This window comes from Mytilus galloprovincialis, chromosome 9 (genome assembly GCF_965363235.1).
Source record: "Mytilus galloprovincialis chromosome 9, xbMytGall1.hap1.1, whole genome shotgun sequence".
Lineage (NCBI taxonomy): Eukaryota > Metazoa > Mollusca > Bivalvia > Mytilida > Mytilidae > Mytilus > Mytilus galloprovincialis.
Genome location: NC_134846.1, coordinates 5076375 through 5087237, shown reverse-complemented (window position 1 = coordinate 5087237; position 10863 = coordinate 5076375). Strand labels below are relative to the sequence as shown.

General features: G+C 34.1%; 1 long non-coding RNA gene across 2 annotated transcripts; it reads right to left on the bottom strand.

Annotated features, from left to right (window-relative positions):
* Positions 1-441: 441 nt before the first annotated feature.
* LOC143044294 (uncharacterized) lies at positions 442-8090 on the bottom strand. 2 transcript variants are annotated; one of them, XR_012968624.1, is made up of 5 exons: positions 8050-8090; positions 4568-4921; positions 2676-3210; positions 2452-2531; positions 442-679 (listed from the first exon to the last, which is right to left on the bottom strand). It is a non-coding gene; the product is annotated as an uncharacterized LOC143044294 (long non-coding RNA). The 2 variants fall into 2 exon arrangements; XR_012968623.1 differs by lacking the exons at positions 442-679; positions 2452-2531 and having other exon boundaries at positions 2553-3210.
* Between the last annotated feature and the right edge of the window lie 2773 nt (positions 8091-10863).

Genomic DNA, 10863 nt, shown 5'->3' with positions numbered 1-10863 from the left:
AATGTATGGTGCAAAAATTAATAGAATTAACTTAAAATAAGAAAAAAATGTCCGGGCCTTTCTGTAGATATATGGATGTTGGTAATTTTATTTTTTTATAGGCAAATGGTTGCTGTTCTAAAATCATATAATAGCGTAATTTTAATCCGAACACATTATCGTGCGTAACGTCACTGGATTGTGACCTTAGTAGTGAACATAATATTCAGATTGGATTCCGAAAGATTTCCGGATACAGATAAAGATAAAAGAGTGGACTCATATTTTGACAGTTAAGTTATCAGTAATATTTGTAAAATACTTCTTGTAAACTTTTGTATAATAAATATTGTTAAATTTTAGTATTGATTTGTGTCTTTTGTTGGCTACAATTTAAAGGCGATTTCTGGCCGTAACACTAATTACACACATTTTTTTATTTACAAAATGGTGCATTACACCTGGTTTTATAGCTTTCTAAACTCAGGTAAAAGAAGGTGTTGTTTCTGTAAAGTCTATGGCAATTTGCCACCAGGGTCGCTCTTGTATTACGGCATTAACATTGGTTCCTTTGCATTATCATTCTGATGTTGAGTATGATTTTACTTTATCCTCAATGTTTTATCCAATGCAAATCCAGAGGTGCGGAATACGTACACTGCGTTTGCACTACCATTCCCGTACATTCATGCAGGAACTTCTAAGGAAGAAAGATAAACAGATAGCAATATCCTTTAATTTTACGTTCTGCAATTAAGACGATCTTCTCTCACTAAATAATCCAAAATTTGGTAACCATGTTGAACGCATATATCCCATCGAACTAGAGAGAAAGGATATAACGTATACAATTAAGTCGGCCTCATATATTGACTTACATCTAGAAATTGACAATGAGGGTCGGTTGAAGACAAATCTTTACGACAAAACAGTGGATATCAACTTCCCAATTGTGAACTTCCCATTTCTAAGTAGCAACATTCCAGCAGCGCCTGCATACAGAACATATATCTCCCAATCGATACGATATTTCCGTGTTTGCATTTCCTATCATGATTATCTTGATAGAGGGTTGCTGCTCACTTGGAAGCTATAAGACCAAGAGTACCAAATGGTAAAGTTAAATTCATTCCTTTGTAAATTTTACGGACGCCATCACGAGTTGGTTGACCGTTATGGAATAACCGTTTCACAGATGCTATCGGATATGTTCCTTTCGTCATTATTACAATCCCTTTCCCTTTTCATTAGTATGAACTACCGAATTCGACTATTTGTCCGGTTTAAATAACATGAGCAACACGACGGGTGCCACACGAGGAGTATGATCTGCTTAACTTCCGGAGCACCTGTGATCATCCAAGTTTTTGGCCGGGTTCGTGTTGCTCCGTATTTAGTTTCCTATGATGTTTTTGTGTACTATTATTTGTGTGGTTGCCTTTTTCATTTTTAGCCATGACGTTGTCAGTTTATTTTCGATTTATGAGTTTGACTGTTCCTCTGGTATCTTTCGCCCCTCTTCTATAATGTTAAATAATACAAAAGTTTCACCAATTAATATAGATAATACATGATTCTGCGAAATAACAAAAATATCACTGTTACTGCTTGAAGCAAGACACAAATGAATGTTGTTACCGCTGGATAACTGTGTATGGAAAGTTCATTGTGCGAAGTCAGTGTATGACAGAGGGGATTTTGTGGATTTTCTCCGTTTTTTCTGATATTTTTATCGCTGAAAAGCATATAACTTTCAACAATTTTATACAAATTAAACTATTCTGAACATTTTTATTTCGAATAGCAAAACAAATAAATTATATATTTTAAATTTATATTCTCTCCATCCCACTATAAAGTACTTTCATAATTTCTGAACTGTTTTTAATGAAAATAAGACTATTTAATAGTTTTATAGAATAAAAGGTATACATAGATGTAAAAAGTTCAGAACTGACACGAAGAGAGCACGAAATTATGATACACGTACAAGCACATGTAACACGAAAAAAAGAATGTTCATGTTGGCCAAAATATGATTTCTAATACAGTGCGGAGCAATAAGATTTTTCGAAACCCTACACACAAATGGGCTTATTGTTGAAGGCCGTACGGTGACCTATAGTTGTTAATGTCTGCCATTTTGGTCTCTTGTGGACAGTTGTCTCATTGACAATCATACCACATCTTCTATTTATAGTTAGATCTGGCTTACTTTAAAAATTGTGCATCATTAAATTATCTCACATCATGTGCCTTCATTGGAACGAAAGTCATCATTCGTTACGAAGTATTTGGTACTTTAATCTTATAAAAGGATATTGATTCTGTCCTAAGAATATCGAAGATTGAACATTAAAAAGTACAACCTCCGATTGCCAACAACACACGAAAACTATCAAATGAATTATATTATAAATGTTTAAGTAAATTATAGTTTTCATTTAAATCAGGGAAAAGTATTTAACTCACACGGGTTATTCTTGTATGCCTAGAAGCATATTTCATTGAAAATCGTCCGGGTTGGTGGTTGGTTTGAATGACCTTTTTTTCTGAAAGAAAATAAATCCATATAGGTATATAAAGTCAGTTTATTTAACACCAATTAAAATGATAATACCCTCCCTTTAAAAAAAAAATTATATACCCACAGGTTTTATATACATTATGAAGAGTGTTATAACCTAGAAACATACTCGTTTACTTGTCATACCAAATTCTACCATTTAGGTTAATTTGTCTGCATGAATGGTTTAAGTGACATGGATAAATCCTGTTTATGTGACGAAGTTCCAAAACTAAATCCACTACGGCCAACAGTAGGCCCTGGTTCATCTATCGGTGATGAAGGCAACACTGGCTGTCCATGCAACTTATAGAAGTCAACACTTTCCGATATATGGTTAAGATGATTTGTTGATTTAAAAACTGCATCCATGTCGCTCCAACGCTTTAAAGCAATTTTCAATCTAGTTTCAGAAGTAATATCGTTAAATTTTGGATTTTTTACAAATTTTTCAAACGATTTCCTGCAGGCAATGGTTATAGATTCCTCCAGGAAAGATGGCAGTTGATAGAGCTCTGCTTGTAGAATGTTCGTTATTAATTGCTCAGAAGTGATTTTATCCCCAATGGCTTTGCTCTTTTCTGCAAGGAACTGATCTGCTTTTCGAAGTGTGCTGGACGTTTGATATTCATCTGCCAGAGGAATCACCGATTGAACTGTTTTATCTATAAAATAAACATGATAGATTTTTTTGTAGGCTTTTGTAACTGTAATGTCGTTTGCAACGAGAAAGGTGACAACACGACAGTGTGTGGCAATATCACGTCTACATTTCAAAAACAACACATAAATGAAGGACCTTTCGTCTGATTAGTGAACAAGCCAACAAAGTAGTGATATATTACTGAACATTTCAAATGTCACTATAATGGATTTTTTTGCGACCGTCATACAAGTCAGAAGTTTAGCTAGCTATTAAACCAGGGTAAATCCACCATTTTCTACATAAGAAAATGTCTGTTCTAAGTCATGAATACAAATTATGACAGTTGTTGTCCATTAGTTTGATGTGTTTGAGCTTTTGATTTTTCCAATTGATTGGGGACTTAAATTTCCACTTGAATTTTCCTCGGGCTGATATGGGGGATTCGGGATGATACCCAATCTGATATGGAAAAGGCCATGTATTAATCTCTATGTAATAGTGTCATAAATAAAGTTTGTTAAGAATAATTTTTTAAAAATTTTGGATGATTTTTTTGTACCCGCTAGCCTCCTTAATTGCGTAGAGGTACTGTACACTCAAGCTAAACATTGAAAATTTAAGCTATATAGCTGACGTGGGTAGAGAGTTGTGCAAATGTTGTAATATGCATTTGTTGATTACGAATATCACCTTTTAATATAGTGCAATCTACGTATAGATCAGTCAACCTGTTTTCATGTCATGGTTAATGGCCAAACGCTACAGAAAACGCCATTTTGTTTTTAGAAAATATCAAATTTCGGAGACCATTGTCGATCTGTGTCTTATACACTTTCGCACATGCCCAGTCGTCGTACTGTCCGCGAAATTTTAAGTCCTTAGGGTAAAATACACTACGGAAAAAAAATTATACTTGGTCACACTTTTCTTAGGGTATCTAATAATTTTATTTTCCAACCGAGATAAATGGGGTCTTTTGCATTATATTCCTCATTTTCATTACTGTAAATAAATACAAAATTAATGTAGAACTAAATGCATTAACCGTGTCCAAATCAATACACTGTCCTTACTCTTTGTTTCATCACTTGCTCAATTGTACTGCCATTTCGGGGGCATTTTTTAGTATAATAAAACTAAGAAGATGTCGTAAGATTGCCAAAGAGACAACTCTCCACGAAAAAAAGAACAGATGACAAATAAATGAACAACTAAAGCATGCTAGTACATTGTAGTTTAATGATTTTTTCAATAAGTAATAAATCATACATTCAATGACTACCCACCCTTCCCTTTTTGTAATATTTAAACATAAGTATAATAATGCACAGCATTGGTGAACACCACAATACAGTTTATGAGATAAAGATAATTACCTGTGAATTTTTCATCAATTCCTGGTAAAGTGCACCTTAGAAAGTCAAAAAACTGTTCACGTCTTTTCCTTCTAATTCTATTTCCTGTTTATCTTTTTCTTTAAAGTCTGACGTAAACATTTTCTCAAATACTGGTGACTGGACCATCAGCTGTTCTTTGTTCACGTGCAGTTTTATATTCTCGATTTTAATTATTAAATCGTGCTGAGAAAAAAGAGACAAACGCTTTTTGCTGTCAATCTCATCAGTACAATCAGCATGCCTATCCACAGATGCGGCTGGGGCTTCCCCAAAAACCGTTGGGACTCCAACAGCTGACCCAAACGTAAAACTCGTAGGCGTAGTTCCAAACATCTGAAATGACAATAATGGATTGTCATACGAAGTGGTGTGTAAACAGATGTTTTATATTCAAAGTGAACGAACTTAAAGTTTTTTCGACACTGGATATGAACGATTTAAAATTTTACTTTGAAATTCATGTTTGTTTTTCAAATAATTTTATTAAATATATCATCCTTTCCACTCATCCTTTCGTGAAAAAAAATTATTCTTTGAAACCATACCACTTCTCCTTTCTTTTACCTTTAATGCATGTTGCTTAATAATAAATATATATTTTGAAGTGCATTTGTGTACTTGCATAATCTGAAATTTATAGAAAAAAAAAATCAAAAGGGAGCTAATGTCAATAGATTAAAAGTTTCATGAACATTTGCGAAATCGTTTCGATTTTTGTCCGACATGTTGATAAGGACAATCGGACGGACGGATGGTCTGACTTCTGTATAACTTAACTCGTCTCATAAACGGGCGGATAAAAAGACTTGTCATCTTTTTATTTTGTGCTTGTAGTAGTACAAACACAGTTGATTCCTTTTTCTTTTGAGTACAAACTGAAAGATGAAGTCCAACTTATTGTTATAAAAAAAGAAGGCCAACTTAGAAATAAATATCATGATTAAGAAACAAATTCTCAATAAAAAAATGATTCAGATTGGACAGTAAGGAAGTCTGTCTTACTTCTTAGCGACATCTTTCTTTATTAACAGTTATTATATTAAGGATTTGAAACATACTCCTTAAAACTTCTCACAAAGACTGATAAGATCGATTTATTGATTGGTTGGTAGTTAACGCAAAAGATGGACGAACGATACGAGAGGGACAGTCACACTCATCGATTGAAAATAAACTGACAACACCATGGCTAAAAATAAAAAGACAGACAGACAAATATAGTACAGAAGATACAACATAGAAAACTAAAGACTAAGCAACACGAACCCCACAAAAAAAATCCGGGGATGGTCTCAGGTGCTCCGGAAGGGTAAGCAGATCCTGCTCCACATGTTGCACCCAACATGTTTCTTATGTTATTACAAATCTGGTAAATAGTCTAATTCGGTAGGTCACATTCAGTACTACTGTGCTATTTCAAAGCGGTCAGTTTTTAGTCTTAGGCAGCCGGTATGCCGGAAAAGATCGACCGACCGTTGTGCATTGGAAACATTACAATCCTAGTCCATTTAGATTAGAGTCATGTGCACTCCGCACCTCAAAATCATTTTTTTTTACCAAATGTTGGTCTCAAAGCAAAAACTAAATAGTTTTAGGGACAACATCAAAAGCCCAATATGTAGGATACCGTAAAAATGTAATTCGCATAGTTAAGTATGACGCTGCTGTATTTTCTATTTTGTCTTTTTTTGGTATTTCGGCTTGCAGGATTTTAATCTTTTATACCTGTAAATTATGTGTGTTTTCAAATTAAGGTAAGAGGGGGCTGATTATCAGTAATATAACTATGTCATGTAATTTTCCTTCTGTAATTGATATGTTTCCCTCGGTTTTAGTTTGTAACCGAATTTGTTTTGTCTCATTCGATTTATGTCTTTCGAACAGCGGTATACTAACTACTATTGCCTATGTTTATAACACATTTCAATTACAAATTGTGATATACATAATGTAGCTCCTAACTTGGGTACAATTTAAAGACCCATTGATGGCCTTCGGCTGTAATGTCTGCTCTATGGTCGGGTTGTTGTCGCTTTGACACATTTCTCAATTTTATTAAGATTAGCTAAAAAGTCTTAAATAAAATAATACTCATGATCAGGTATGTATAAAACAAAACTACTAAATTTCAAAAGGAATTAAATAAAGGAACACTAAAAGAAAATAGAAGGGCAAGCAATGAACAAAGGACAAACCCGGGCACAGATAAAACACAAAACGAAAAACCATATTAAGACAAATAACACTGAAAACTTGAAATAAATAAGAAACATATATCCCGAAAAGAAACAGGGGCTACGTCCGAAGGAGAACAGAACTTACTTCTTACAAAACACTCGCCGTGAAAACAATATGATATGAAGACAAGCTTTTGGTTTTGAAATTTCCTACATGAGGCATTTGCCTCAATGTAGTTTCGGCCCTGTAACAAAAGTGAGGTTAGTGTTCCTGAGACAATATACCTCGAATGTAATGAAACCCATTTTTAGACATTTCAAGTATATATATATATATATATATATATATTATATTCAAATAATATTTATACTTTTATTGTTAAAAGATTTGGGAAGTGTTTTCCAAATTATTTTTTTTTAAACATGAATTTAATGAAGGATCTGGTGCCATCTTATTTTCGAATAGATTTTAGAAAATGGCTTAAAAGCTTAAAAACCCTGCCACATTCTGTATGTATGTGCCTGTAATAAAAAGGTTGTCGTTTGTTTATGTGTTACATATTTGTTTTTGGTTCATTTTTTTTGTACATATATTAAGCCGTTAGTTTCTCGTTTGAATTGTTTTACATTGTCATTTCGGTGCTTTTTATAAATAGCTGACTATGTGGTATGGGCTTTACTCGTTGTTGAAGGCCGTATGGTGACCTAGAGTTGTTAGTTTTTGTGGAGAATTGTCTTGTTGGCAATCATACTACACCTTCTTTTTTTTTTATATTAAAAGACCTGTCGAGTTATTTATATTCAATACATTGAATTTGTAAAAGAGGGACGAAAGATACTAAAGGGACAGTCAAACTCATAAATCGAAAATAAACTGACAACGCCATGGCTAAAAATGAATAAGACAAACAGACAAACAATAGTGCACATGACACAAAGAAAACTTTAGAATAAACAACACGTACACCCCAAGTAAGTCAGGTTATGTCAGGTTATTTATTTTCAAATTACCACAGAACAAACCGTTTATTTTTGTGATTATCAAGGCTGAGTTATATTTTCTAAATCCTCCTGAGAACACCCCCCCCCCCCATAACCCTTTAAATTGGTCGTCCCCAAAGATTCCACTAGATCATCTCTATTGCCATAGAAATTCCGGCATTGTTGACCCTCTTCATCATTAACTATAATTGTAACAAAAATGTTAATCATTTCACTTTTAATGATTTTTCTCTGTTACTACAGTTATCATGCTAAAATTATGAAATTCAAGGACAAAATTACCTGTGCCATTTTTCTGAAAAATGTTGTTTCAGGAAGTAAAACATGAACTGTTTCCGTAAACAAATAGAAGCTTTTTAAAAAAAGCGTGACCATCATTTCTAATGAGATTACTCGAATTGGTTAGTTTGATAAATAAATAAAAATCAAGAGTACTCCTTCGGAAAAGCTGATATTCAATGATCTGTAGGGTTCTTTGAAGATTGTTTAGTTTTCTGATCTCCAACTTTATCATTTATCTACCTTCCTATATTTTACTCTAGAATTTCTAGAGTTACTTTTGATAAAGTTTCTTTGATACCATACGCAGGTGAGAATCGGTAGCAATTTTGATGTAAGTTTTCGCGAAGAGAAGTAACGAGAATCATTCAGTCGATATATCTTAATCTTCTATGAAATCAATGATATTAGAGTTATCTTTTCTTCTTTTTTGTGAAGTCAATATGGCTGTACAAAATAAGCGGAGAATGTATTCAGTGGCGGATCCAGGGGTAGGGTTCCGGGGTTGCACCCCCCTTTTTTTTGGCCGATCAATGCATTTGAATGGGGACATATGGTTGGAAACCCACCCCTCTTTTTACCCTGGATTGGAACCCCCTTTTTTAAAATGGCTAGATCCGCCCTTGGTATACAAGTGGAAATAATTAGATGATAGTGTTTAGGAAGTGAATATTCAAAAATAAATAGGTACGTCATATCCTAGAAAAATATCTAACGAAAAAGACTATATTTATTGGCAAGCTTTGCATGCATGGATTATAAACAATACATTTTTTGAAAATAAGTGCGACCTTAAGCTGAGTTGCAATTCTGAACGTTTTGAAATGGGAAAAATCCGTAGCTCTTTGGTCAGCAAATAGTAAAAAAAACTCAGTCTGGAGTATCCATAAATTTGATATAATAACTTATATTTTCAAAATTATACTAATGGAAGTGATTTTTATAAAAAGAGCCAAAGGCACGTGGTGCATCAAAGCATCAGAAAAAAGAGTTCCATAGATCAGAAAAGCTCACGTACGTTACAATTTATCACAGTTGCTAAATAAATATGAAGAACGTCTGTTCAGTAGTGGTGTTGAAATACATGATGAAAGATTTTTTAAGGTCAACTAAAATTTGATTTCTATTATCTCGATTAACCTTCCTTTGAGAACTTGCACGTCTGTTGCAATTACAAAAAATGTATGTTTTATTTTGTTTTCTTTATGAATACTTATTAAATATTCCAAACTGGACGGATTAGCAACGTTCGAATGAATATAATGAGCTTCTTGACGGCTTAGACGTTTCCCCCGCCTTGTCCATTCTATTGCGCAAAGAATAGGTGGATCGTTGTATGTTTAAATCTTAAACGAAAAGTCTGTAAGCAAATAGCAAACTCAAACGCTTAAATACATCAAACGAAAAGATAACAACTGTCATATTCCTAACTAGTTACACACATTGTTTTATTTACAAAATGGTGCATTACACCTGGTTTTATAGCTTTCTAAACTCAGGTAGAAGTAGGTGTTGTTTCTGTAAAGTCTATGTCAATTTGCCACCAGGGTCGCTCTGGTATTACGGCATTAACATTGGTTCCTTTGCATTACCATTCGGATGTTGAGCATGATTTTACTTTATCCTCAATGTTTTATCCCATGCAAATCCAGAGGTGCGGAATACGTACACTGCGTTTGCACTACCATTCCCGTACATTCATGCAGGAACTTCTAAGGAAGAAAGATAAACAGATAGCAATATCCTTTAATTTTACGTTCTGCTATAAAGACGATCTTCTCTCACTAAATAATCCAAAATTTGGTAACCATGTTGAACGCATATATCCCATCGAACTAGAGAGAAAGTATACAACGTATACAATTAAGTCGGCCTCATATATTGACTTACATCTAGAAATTGACAATGAGGGTCGGTTGAAGACAACTCTTTACGACAAAACAGTGGATATCAACTTCCCAATTGTGAACTTCCCATTTCTAAGTAGCAACATTCCAGCAGCGCCTGCATACAGAACATATATCTCCCAATCGATACGATATTTCCGTGTTTGCATTTCCTATCATGATTATCTTGATAGAGGGTTGCTGCTCACATTGAAGCTATAACACCAAGAGTTCCAAATGGTGAAGTCAAATTCATTCCTTTGTAAATTTTACGGACGCCATCACGAGTTGGTTGACCGTTATGGAATAACCGTTTCACAGATGCTATCGGATATGTTCCTTTCGTCATTATAACAATCCCTTTCCCTTTTCATTAGTATGAACTACCGAATTCGACTATTTGCCCGGTTTTAAATAACACGAGCAACACGACGGGTGCCACATGAGGAGTATTATCTGCTCTCCCTTCCGGAGCACCTGTGATTATCCAAGTTTTTGGCCGGGTTCGTGTTGCTCAGTATTTAGTTTCCTATGATGTGTTTGTGTACTATTATTTGTGTGGTTGCCTTTTTCATTTTTAGCCATGACGTTGTCAGTTTATTTTCAATTTATGAGTTTGACTGTTCCTCTGGTATCTTTCACCCCTCTTCTATAATGTTTAATAATACAAAAGTTTCACCATTTAATCTAGATAATACATGACTCTGCGAAACAACAAAAATATCACTGTTACTGCATGAAGCAAGACACAAATGAATTTTGTTACCGCTCGATAACTGTGTATGAAAAGTTCATTGTGCGAAGTCAGTGTATGACAGAGGGGATTTTATGGATTTTCTCCGTTATTCCTGATATTTTTATCGCTGAAAAGCATAGAACTTTCAACAATTTTATACAAATTAAACTATTCCGAACATTTTTATTTCGAATA